This window comes from Phoca vitulina, unplaced genomic scaffold, assembly GCF_004348235.1.
Source record: "Phoca vitulina isolate PV1807 unplaced genomic scaffold, GSC_HSeal_1.0 scaffold107, whole genome shotgun sequence".
Classification (NCBI taxonomy): Eukaryota; Metazoa; Chordata; class Mammalia; order Carnivora; family Phocidae; genus Phoca; species Phoca vitulina.
Window position 1 is genome coordinate 1,702,212 of NW_022589810.1, and position 12,048 is coordinate 1,714,259.

The 12,048-nt window shown below is 40.2% G+C and overlaps 1 protein-coding gene across 1 annotated transcript in view; it reads left to right on the plus strand.

The window, feature by feature from the left end:
- Positions 1-1,501: 1,501 nt before the first annotated feature.
- LOC116627963 (EZH inhibitory protein-like) overlaps positions 1,502-12,048 on the plus strand; it is a gene marked incomplete at its 3' end in the record, with an annotated part of 56,241 nt that continues 45,694 nt past the window's right edge. Inside the window, exons 1-5 of the mRNA XM_032397940.1 lie at positions 1,502-2,204; positions 3,379-3,629; positions 8,213-8,323; positions 8,619-9,006; positions 9,220-9,283. The remainder of the gene's footprint in view (positions 2,205-3,378; positions 3,630-8,212; positions 8,324-8,618; positions 9,007-9,219; positions 9,284-12,048) is intronic.

Consider the following 12,048-nt stretch of genomic DNA (forward strand, 5'->3'; position numbering starts at 1 on the left):
GTGTTCCATGATTCATTGTTTGCATATAACACCCAGTGCTCCATTCAGTACGTGCCCTCTTTAATACCCATCACCAGGCTAACCCATCCCCCCACCCCCCTCCCCTCTAGAACCCTCAGCTGGTTTCTCAGAGTCCATAGTCTCTCATGGTTCATCTCCCCTTCCGATTTCCTCCCCTTCATTATTCCCTTCCTACTATCTTCTTTTTTTTTTTTTAATGTATAATGTATTATTTGTTTCAGAGGTACAGGTCTGTGATTCACTTTTTCTACTCCTTTTTTTGGCCTCTTCTTTTGGTAATCTTATTACTTGTAGGTTGCTGCCTTTAAAGGGATCTCACATTTTTGGGCACTCTGTTCATTTTACTTCACTCTTTTTTCTCTCTGTTCTTAGCATTGTGTAATCTCTGTTTTCCTCAATTTTGTGTTTTCTTCTGCCAACTCCCATCTGTAACTGAGCCCCTGTAGTAAACCTTTTGTTTGGTCAATGTCGTTTTTAACTCCAAATTATCCACTGGGTTCTTTTTATAACTTGTATCTCTTTAATGGATGGTCTCTGTTTCATGAGAAATGTCATGGTAGCTTCTTTTACTTCTTTAAGCATGATTTCCTTTAATTCTCGGAACATATTAACATTGGTGGATTTGAAGACTTTTCTCTATTAAATCCAACATACCGGCCCTTTCGCAGGCAGTTTCTATTGCTTGTCTTTGTTCCTGTAGATGAGTCACACTTTCCTGCTTCTCTGAATATCCCCGATTTTTTTTTTTTAATTGGGCACTTAGGTAGTATATCGTAGCACTCTGGATTCGGGTCCCGTTTCTACCCCCCCCTTCCCTGGGGCTTGTCTTTGTTGTTATTTGCTTATTTAATTGTCTAGTGACGTGGCTATTTTAGTTAAGTCTGTTTACCCCAAAGTATGAAGCCTGCGTTGGTTACTCCCCAGTCAGTGCAGACTTGGGTGTACGTACACACAGTCACTCGCAATGACAGGAGTTTTCGCAGGGCTCTCCTTGTCTCCTCCTCTGATCTCTCTGCTAAGCTGTCTACCGCATTTGTTGTGACACTCACCTGTTAGGCTCCACTAATTGCCAATGTATTTTTTAATTGTTTTCAACAATGCCCTGGTTGCATAAATTGTGCCATACTCTGATCCGATTCAATGCAGGTGGGAATATTCTTTAGCTGCCTCTGAGTTTTATTCAGACCCCGAGAGGCCTCTTCTTAGCTGCCTCTGTCCCTGGTTGTCTTGGTGAAATAGTAGGCCTGTGGTTTTGTTCCTTGTTTTTCATTTGGAGGAGCCGTTATTTTCAAGAGCTCTCTTAGGCTTCAGTTTTCCCACACTCTGTTTCAAATAAACAGAGAGCTTGGGGGGAGAGCTTAGGAGCTCTCTTCTGGGCTGCTTCTCCTCCTTGGGAAAGATTTTTGAGCCCCTCTTCTGGCCTCTGGGTGGGGCAGTAGCGGGTGGGGGGACTTCTAGGCTTACTGCTTCTATTTGGAGCCTCTGTCCTGTGGTCAGACTGGGGCAAGGGCAACCAGGACTGCAGTATTCCCAGCCCGCTGTGGCTGGTGTAAGCCCTCAGTCCTCTGAGTGGGGGCTGATTGGAGAAAGCAAGCCCCTGACCTCTTGGCCTCACTGATTAAGAATTTAACCTCTTCAGTTTGGAACGGGAGGATGGCAAATACTGGTGGCCTGCCCTTACTGGTGAGCTATGGGTAACTAATAGTTGGGAGCTGAGGGGAGAGGGAGCCCCGTCTTCCTGGCGATACCTATCTGGAGGGCTCTAACATCACACTGAGCTGGAGAGGTAGGAGGGAGGGAGCAGATCATGGTTCGAATGCCAGACTCTCACTGTTCTTACCTAGGTTAGTAGATTTTTGTTTTCTGAGGAAGGGTTTCCTTATTTGCCGTATGTTCTTAGGACAATTTGCAGAGACATTTAATAGTTATTTTTAAGATAGTTTTTACCTTTCGCTTGTTTCTCTGGGGAGTGTGTCTGTGAAGTTTCTTAAGCTGTCATCTTCTAGGTGGAACTCTCTTACCTCTTACCTTTGATCATGGTTTCTTTTATCATACAGATAGTCCAGCCTGAATAGTTTTACATGTTCCACCTTTTGTATTGTTTGAAGAAGGCCTTTCCTATCCAATAGTATAAAAACAACCTGAATTTTTCTTCTAACGCCCTTAAGGTTTTCTTTTTCATGGTAAGCACATTTAATCAATTGGGATGTTTTTGTATGTGCATGAATGTTTTGTTACAAGATATATATATATATATATATATATTTTTTTTTTTTTTTTTTTCTTTTAGAGGGGGAGGGTGGGGGGGGGTGGGGCAGGGAGAGAGAATCTTAAGCAGGCTCCACACCCAGCGTGGAACCCGACGTGGGGCTTGATCTCACAACCCTGATATCATGACCTGAGCTGAAATCTGGAGTTGGACGCTTAACCAACTGATAGAAATATAAAGAACGTTTATATTTTTCTCAGTGGATAGCCACAAATGTCTCAATTGCAGCCTGTCTCCATGGACTTGAAATGGCAGCCTTACTATGAATTAAATTCTCATATATGCCTGGAAGATTCGGTTACACTGACCTATTGGTCTATTTCTGCATCAGTATCCCACTGTTTTAATGACTGTGCCATCCATTTTCTAAATTGAGATTTATTTTTGTCAGGTTTTGGCATCAGGGTTATGCTAAACTAGAAAAATAATTTAGGTGGCCTTCACATTGTTTAGTGCAATGAGACAATTGATATAATGTGGTAATTATCTGTCTAATAATCAGCTGTACTATAATTAGCTGTGGTAATATCTAGTATAGTTTCTTTTTAGGAGCCTTTGTTTTCTTTACTAATTTCAGTCTATTGATTACTGCTGCATTCAGGTTTCTTTTCCTTAGGCCAATTGCAATAATTCTGTTATTAGAATTTACTGGTATCAATTTGTACAAACGTTCTTAAAATTTTTTAAGTAACTGCAAAATCTCCCTTCTAATTCCTGATAGTGTTCAGTTATATCTCTGCTCTTATTTTTCATCACGTTTGCCAGACGTGTTTCTATTGGGTTGTCTTTTCAAAGAACCAGATAGTGGTTGAATAGATTGCTATTTTATTTTTATTAATTTCTGTTTTATGTGTCTTAATGCCCTCCTCTTTGTAGTTATTTTGTTGGTGTTCGTCGAGCTTCCTGATTTGAATGTTTTCACGTATATTCAGTCTTTCTTTGTAGTGAATGTGTTTCAGGCTGCGAAGTTTACTCTGGGTACTCTTGGTATTAACTTGCACAGGATTTGTTGGTTGTGTTTTACTATGGTTTATGTACTTTTACATTTTAAAAAATTTGAGTATAATTGAGACACGATATTACATTAGTTTCAGGTGTACAACATAGCGACTCAACAAGTTCAAACCTCATGTTGTGCTCGCCACACGTGTAGCTCCCACCTGTCGCCATACAACGCTATTGCGATATCATTGACGAGATTCCCAATGCTGTATCTTTTATTCCCGTGACTTATGCGTTCCATAACTGGAAGCCTGTGGTGTATTTTTAGTGTGTAACTGCTGCTTTGGATTTCTCCTGACCTGAGAATTTTCTTGGAAAGGCATTTGCGTCTGTTCAGGTACATAGTCCTTCTTCTTGCAATTAAATCGATCTTTTGTTGTTGGTTTTTTATTGTACTGTAATGTATGGAATGCCTGCTTTTTGACATCCATTAAGGTTTCTTTTATGATCTAATACATATTTAGTTTGTATTTTCTTCTCTATTTGAATAAGAAGCATATTAATTTTCTTATTCAAATTTTCTGCATTTAAATTTTGTTTCTGCCTGACCTGTCACTTTCTGAGACCTCTGTTAAAGGTTCCACTGGGAGAGTGGCTCGAATTCATCCCTCAGCTGACTAAATTTTATGTGCAGATGCATATCGATTGATTGGTTCTTTTTTATCTAACATCAGTTGGAAGTATTTGTTGGCTTTGGGAAATGGGAGAAATGTATTCAGTGGTAGTGTGAGAGAGGTAATTTTCTAAATTCCTTTTATGATTCTACTTCTGACAGCTTGTATTGAATGTAATACAGTACATATATACCTATGAAAACGTACTAGCAGATTGCTACCCCTGATAAGTTAGGGCTGGGGGACGACCTTTGCTTCCTTTTATATAAAACCACTCTATTTGAATTCTTTTAAAACATGCATGTTTATAAGAATAATATAATAATATATATGATAATAATGTAATATAATGTAATAATAAAAATAATATTTAAAAAGGAAAGGAAAAGAGAAGCCATTCCTGAATGATGTGAGGAACTCCATAGATGATTTGCCAGAGGAAAAAATATCAAACTTGCGAACATTCTAAAACAATCCTTTCAAGTCTCTAGCAACTGTTCAAAGGGTATATAGCAAGTGGAGAAACATTAGTTCATGCAAATGTACTGAATCTCGGTAAGAACCATGAGAGACTGTGGCATTTGAGCCACACATTTTCTCTTCACCTCCTCCCCCTGGCTCAGTATGATGGAAGATCTACTCCGGGTAGCTACAGCTAAGAAGGTGGAGCTCCTTCTCCTGCCCACCCCCTCCCGTGCCCCGCCCCCCGCCCCCCAAGTCCAGAGCTACCGGTTCTCTGAGGGAGAGGCGGGCTGCCAGAATTTCTTCTCATTCTCAGCCCTACGTTTCAGAAATTCTATTCCAGGCAAGCGCAGGTGAGAGATCTGCTGCTCCCTTACCCCACCTGGCCCCGATTCATAGGACAAAGATAGACTCCAGGTGTGACAGGCTGAGACTAAGGGGCCCTAATCACCCTTGCCCCAGCTCGCTGATGAGACAGAATTGCCGCACCGGGAAAGTAAAGCTGACAAGATGGAGAGCTACTAGACTGGCCTAGAGTGTTGTTTGTACAGCAGGGGTATCCCTCTGAGGGAAGAGAGCCACCGTCCCCACTGCTGGTTCTGGAGCGGCAGGAGGGCTGCCCAAGGGGAAAGGCAGGCTCTAACTAGAGACACCTCTGGAGCTCTCTCTAAGGGAGACTGTCCTGAAGGGGACTGAGTTCATTTGGAAAAGCATGGGAAAGTGCAGGCCTAAGGGTACTGTTGATGAGAATGGAGATCTTGGGAGTGAGCTTTTTAAGAGGGGGCTGGGAGCTCTGAACGTAACAAGCCAAACGGTAGGGCATTTGGAATTTTGACAGAGCGAAGGAGGGAAAGCGATACCTAAGAAGAGTCTTCCTAGAGTTGGAGCCGGCATCAAAGAGTGACCTGAAAGATTACCCCTGCAAAGGGTCCCAAAGTTAAGAGGAACTGCCTGTGGATCCGTTTATTGCCCAGGGAGGGCATTGTCAATAAAAGGAAAGCCATCAGCTGGAAATTAATGGAGGCTAAGAGCTGGAATTGAAACCAGTCGAGGCAGTCTGTGCAGAAGCTTAATGAAACTCTCAGGAAAAGAGACTGTGAAAAGCCTCCTGGCCCAAACCACAGTTACCCATGAGGGAGAAGGGGAGTCAGGGAGACTGTGTGCATGCCCAAGGTCGTGCCCTTTCAGTGGTGACATCAGAAGCTGCACATTGCAGGGAAATAGACTTCACTAATCTGGTCCAGCCACATCACTACACAAATAAATGGGCAAAACAGCAAGTCCAGAGCAACCACCATATTGTAGCAACACCAGAGCTGCTACGATATAGTACCTAAATCCCCCAGTTTTCACCAAAAATTGTAAGACCCAGAAAGAAATAGGGAAGTGTGACCTATGCACTGGGTAAAAGACAAATCAGGCAACAAAAACTGCTTGTGGGAGGACCCAGAATTGGATCTAGCAGAAAGAGACCTCAAAGCACGTATAACAAATCTGGCCCAATAACTAAGGGAAACTATGCTTAAAGGAATAAAGGAAGGCGTGATGACGATGTCTCCAAATAGAGACTATCCAGAAAGATAAATTCTAAAATGAAACCAAATGGGGGAACTTCTGGATTTGAAGAGGATAATGACTGAAATGAAAAATTCGCCAGAGGGCCTCAAGAGTAAATTTGTTTTGGCAGAAGTAAGAAAGTGAACTTGAAGAGAGATTGGTAGAGGTCAGGCAGTCCTAAAATCAGAGAAAAACAAGTATAAAGAAAAATTAATAGAGCCTTGGAGAAATGCACATTCCACATTACATGTCCATCAAACATATGAACATACATGCAATGGGGTATACTAGAAGAGAGTAGACCAATAAAGGAGCGTAAAAAATATTCAAAGAACGCGTGGCTGAGAATTGCCTAAATTTGGTGAAAACTAATATGGGCATCTAAGAAGCTAAATGTATTCTAAGTAGGAAAAATCCATAAGGGATTCATACCCAGATTATGTACCACATCAGAGGAAAGTTTTTGAAAACCAAACACAAACCCTTGAAAGCGGCAAGACAAAAATGACTCCTACAAAGGACCTGCAATAAGATTAGCCGATTAGCAGAAAATTCCTCATCAGAAATAGTGGAGGGCAGAAGGCGTTGTGCCGATATACTCAAAGTGCTGAAAGGAAAAAACAATCTTGAACCAAGAAACGTATACATATATATTTTATATATATACAAATATAAATATATATTTATAAAGAGAGAGAGAGCGAGAGCTACTTTCTGCGAATGAAGCTTAAATATATTCCAGATAAATAAAAATTGAGAGAATTTGTTGCTAGCTGAGCCACCTTACAAAAAATACGAAAGGAAGTCCTTCAGGTGGAAAGTAAATGACACTAGAGAGTAACTTGAATTTGCGTGAAGAAAAGTGTCAGTAAAGGTAATGGCGTAGGCAATAATAAATGATAGTATAAATTAAATAGATCTTCCTGCTCTGAAAAGACTTTTAAAAAGAATTGCATGAGAGAATCTATATAAAATTTTATTTATAGGCTAATAGCATACAGCTATGCAATTGACAATAAAAACACGAAGGATGTGGGTGAGAGCAAAGCTATATGGGAGTAAGATAATAACACCAGATGTTAACTTGAATCCAGAGGAGCAAGCAAAGAGAACCAGAAATGGAAAATAAAACAAACTGTATAAACATAGACTCACACTCCTTCTCTCAGCTTTTAAAAAGTACATTTCTTTCTTTTAAGTTTATTGAAATATATTTGACATATAACATGATGTAAGTTTACGGTGGACAACATGTGGATTCTATACATTTATTTATAACCATATGATTGCCATTGTAGTGTTAGTTAATATTAACCGCTATCATGTCACATAATCTCTCAGCTTTTTTTTAAAGTCATAAAAATTACATAAGTAATGATTATACATGGGCAGAAAGGCACTTCCAGTGACTGGTCCCTCTGGCTCAGTAGAGTGAGTAGGCACAAACACCCAGCTCTCAGTTTTTCCCTGTTAAGGGCTGGACTGTGTATCTAACAGCCTAACTTTCCCGGCTGTACGCTTAAGGTCCAGTCTTCCAATTAGCCTGCATTAGGCATCGGAAGAGACAAAACTCTGTTAGAACTAATAAATTCAGCAAAGTTGTAGGATACAAAATCAATGTACAAAAATCAGTTACGTTCCTATACACTAACAATGAAGTATGAGAGCAAGAATTTAAGAAAACAGTCCCATTTACAGTATCACCAAAGGCAATAAAATCCTTAGGAATAAATGTGACCAAGGAGGTGAAAGAGCTGTATGCTGAAAAGTATGAAACACTGATGAAAAACTTGAAGAAGACACAAATAAATGGAAAGATGTCTTTGTTTTGCGTGGCCCTGGTGAACCTGTGAATGCCGATAAAGATTCCCAGCCCCACCCTTGACCTGTGAAATAGGATTTCTGCTGATGGGCCCAGAAAAGTGTTTTTAGAAGCTCCACATGAGTCCTAATGCAGCTAGTCCAAGGGCTTGCATTTGAGAACTACTGGACTTTTTTCTCATTTTTGCCTGTCTATATCTTGTCTCTGGCTTAGATTATAGCACTTGTAACACTTGATTATATCTGTTTACTACTTTGTATTTCCAGTATTATTCTGATAAGCTTCTTGCCTGGAGACATAGTAGGAACCTAAACATTCTCACGTGGTGTCTGCCTTTCCTTTGGTCTTTCTCACTGAACATTTTCTCTTCTTCCTATCTTGTTTCTGCTTACCCATTGGGTGGGACTAATCTGGCAGTACTTTGTTCCCAGCCTACCCAACTATATATTTTCTTTCTCCTTACAGGATTTCCCATTTCTAACCCTCAGCTGATCTGCCTGCAAGGAAGAGGGGAAATGCCATGGGTTCCAGATTTAAGGGAAATTCGGGATGAGGAAGACCAAAGCACTTGACCGAGTGAGTGAACAAATGATGAAATAGGACATTTTCCAGGGTATTTTTTGGTGTGGATCCCTTTTTATTAGCCCTGGTGCTTATCTGGGGGACTCCTTTTGGTTTTGTGGTGGTGGTGGTGGTGGTGGTGGTGGTGGTGGTGGTGGTGGTGGTTGTTTTACAAAAGCTGAAATATTTCTTCAGTTTTGGAAATATTGCTTATATCATAAATGTCTCATCTTCATTTTTTCTCTCCTGTTCTTCTGAACCACCTTAAAATTTCTTGCCTTTATGCTTCTCATTTTATTTTCTTCTTCAGCTGTACGTTATGAGACCCTTCGGTTCAACATCATGAGCCTCAGCTACTTCCTGACTGCTATCCATTCCATCTATTGAGGTTTCTTTTTCTGCAGAGAGAGAGAAAAAAAAAAAGGAGGCTGGGTGACTTAATGGGAGGAGAGAGAGATGAACAAAGGTTATGTGGAGAAGAGCAACTGATGTGTCAAATGCTATCGCCCAGGCTTGGAATGTCAAGGAAAGGCAGAGGAAGGTGGCAGGTGCTGTGTCAAGAAATGGTTTAAAGCTTCAGGGAACATGGTATCTCAACTGGGTCTTAGCAATGAGTCGGATTTCCGCAGATGAAGGTGGGAGAGGAAGAGCATGACACATGACAGCAACTGCGTAAGCTGTGGCCCTGTGACCAAACGGTGAGGCATGGGGGCATGAGGTGGCGGAGCCAGGGGGCTATCTACAGTGTTGACTAGATCTATGACTGGGAGAACTATTCCAGGCCGTGTCATAGATCAGGCTAAGTAGGAATGGGGAGGCTGATGCTTCAAAGATGCTGCCAAACTGAAGGGATTTCTGGGAACGTATTACCGAAAATCTCCATTCATCTTACATTCCCTTTCTTTTTCTAGGCCTTTTTGTGTTTGGGCTTACTTCCTTGTGAGGTGGGACATGCCAGCACACTCTGGGATGGAAGTGAGTATTATGTCAATATGACAAACAGCTCAGTGTTTTTTTAATTAAGAGACTTCGTTTTTTAGAATAGTTTTAAATTTACAGAAATATTGAGCAGATAGCATAGAGGATTCTCATATTATAGCCCCCCATCACAGTTTCCCCTGTTATTAAGATCTTGTGTTAGTGTGATACATTTGTTATAATTAATAAACTAGTACTAACACATTATTATTAACGAAGTCCGTAGTTTACATTGACATTCAGTCTTTGTGTTGTACATTCAGTGGGTTTTGAAAATGCAAAAAGTCATGTATCCACCATTACAGTATCAAACAGAATAGTTTCATCATCCTAAAATTCCTCTGTGCTTCACCTATTCATCCCTCCGCTACCAACTCCCGCTACATTGGACCACTGCTAGCCACTGCTAGTTCTGCCTTCTCCAGAATAGCATATAGGTGGAATCAGGCAGTTGTAGCCTTTTCAGACTGACTTCCTTTCCTTACCAAAATGCATTAATGCTTCCTTCATGTCTTTTCATGTCTTGATAGCTCATGACTTTTTATCCCTGAATCATATTCCATTGCATGGAATAGCACACTTCGTTTATCCATTCATCTAGAGAAGGGCATCTTAATCGCTTGCCAGTTTTGACAGAAAGCTGCACGTTTGTGTGTAGGTTTTTGTGTTGACATAGGTTTTCTTTTTCTTTTAACTGCTTTATTGAGGTTATGACTGACATACAGAAAGCTGTAGATATTTAATGTATACAACTTGATGTGTTTGGAGGTGAGTATACACCTCTGAAACTATTATTACAGTCAGTGCCGTAAAATCATCCATCACCTTCAAAAATTTCCTCTTGCCCCTGAAACCCAGGTTTGACTCCAAAGGTTGAATTCTTTTTTTTTTTTTTATTTTTAAATTTTTATTGAAATTCTAGTTAGTGAACATACGCTGTAATATGGTTTCAGGAGTGGAATTCAGTGATTCATCACTTACATACAACACCCAGTGCTCATCACAACAAGTGCCCTCCTCGATCCCCATCACCTATTTGACCCATCCCCCTCCCACCTCCGTTCACCAACCCGCAGTTTTTTTCTCAATCATTAAGAGTCTCTTATGGCTTGTCCCCCCCACTCCACCTCCTGTTTCCCCCTTCCCATATGTTCATCTGTTTTGTTTCTTAAATTCCACATGTGAGTGAAATCACATGGTATTTGTCTTTCTGTGACGGCCTTATCTTGCTGAGCATAATACACTCTAGCTCCATCCACATCGCTGCAAATGGCAAGATTTTATTCTGACACAAGTTTTCAATCAGTTTGGCATATCCCTAGGAATGTGATTTCTGTATCGTATGATAAAACTATGTTTAAATTTGTAAGGAACTGCCAAAATGACTTCCAAAGTGGCTGTGCCATTTGGCATGTCTTCCCGCAATGAATGAGGGTTCCTGCTGCTCCACACCCCTATCAGCATTTTGTACATCAGGTTTGTTTTTGTGTTTTATTTTTTTATTTTTTATTTTTTTAATTTTAGCCACTCTAGTAGATGTATAGGGGTATGTCATTGTTTTAAATTTCAGTCCCCTTATGACGTAGATGATGTTGCCTATTCATATGCTTGTTTGCCTTTTCTATATCTTCTTTGGTGAGGTATATTTTCAGATCTTTTCCCCATTTTTAAATTGCATTATTTTTTTCTTAATGTTTAGTTCTGAAAGGTCTTTGTGTATTTGGAAATAAGGTCCTTTGTCACATATGTTTTGTAAATATGTTTTATCGTTCTGTGGCTTGTCTTTATGTTGTCTTAACAGGGTCCGTCACGAAACAGAACTTTTTAATTTTACTAAAGTCCAACTTCTCAAATTTTTATTTTGTTGTGTTATACTGAAGTGTCATCACCAAACCCAGGGTTATCTAGATTTTCTCCTGCGCTGTATTTTATACGTTTTCCAGTTTTGGTTTTACATATAGGTCTATGATCCATATTGGGTTAATTTTTATGAAAGATACAAGGTCTGTGTCTAGATCCTTTTTTTCCTTTTCTTTCTTTCTTTTTTTTTTTTTTTTTTTTTTGGCATATGGACATCCAGTTCCTACAGTGCCATGTATTGAAAGACTGTTCTTTTATCACTGAATTGTCATTTGACTTTATTTTTTTAAAAATTTTATTTTATTATGTTATGTTAGTCGCCATACAATACATCATTAGTTTTTGATGTAGTGATCCAAGATTCATTGTTTTCATATAACACCCATTGCCCCATGCAGTACGTGCCCTCCTTAATACCCATCACCGGGCTAACCCATCCCTCCAACCCCCTCCCCTCTAAAACCCTCAGTTTGTTTCTCGGAGTCCATAGTCTCTCATGGTTCATCTCTCCCTCCGATTTTCCCCCCTTCATTTTTCCCTTCCTTCTCCTAATGTCCTCCGTGCTATTCCTTATGTTCCCCAAATAAGTGAAATCATATGATAATTGACTTTCTCTGCTTGACTCATTTTACTTAGCATAATCTCCTCCAGTCCGAATCCATGTTGATGCAAACGTTGGGTATTCATCTTTCTGATGGCTGAGTAATATTCCATTGTATATATGGACCACATCTTCTTTATCCATTCATCTGTTGAAGGGCATCTCAGCTCTTTCCACAGTTTGGCTATTGCGGACATTGCTGCTATGAACATTGGGGTGCAGATGGCCCTTCTTTTCACTACATCTGTGTCTTTGGAGTCAATACCCAGGAGTGCAATTGCTGGATCATAGGGTAGCTCTA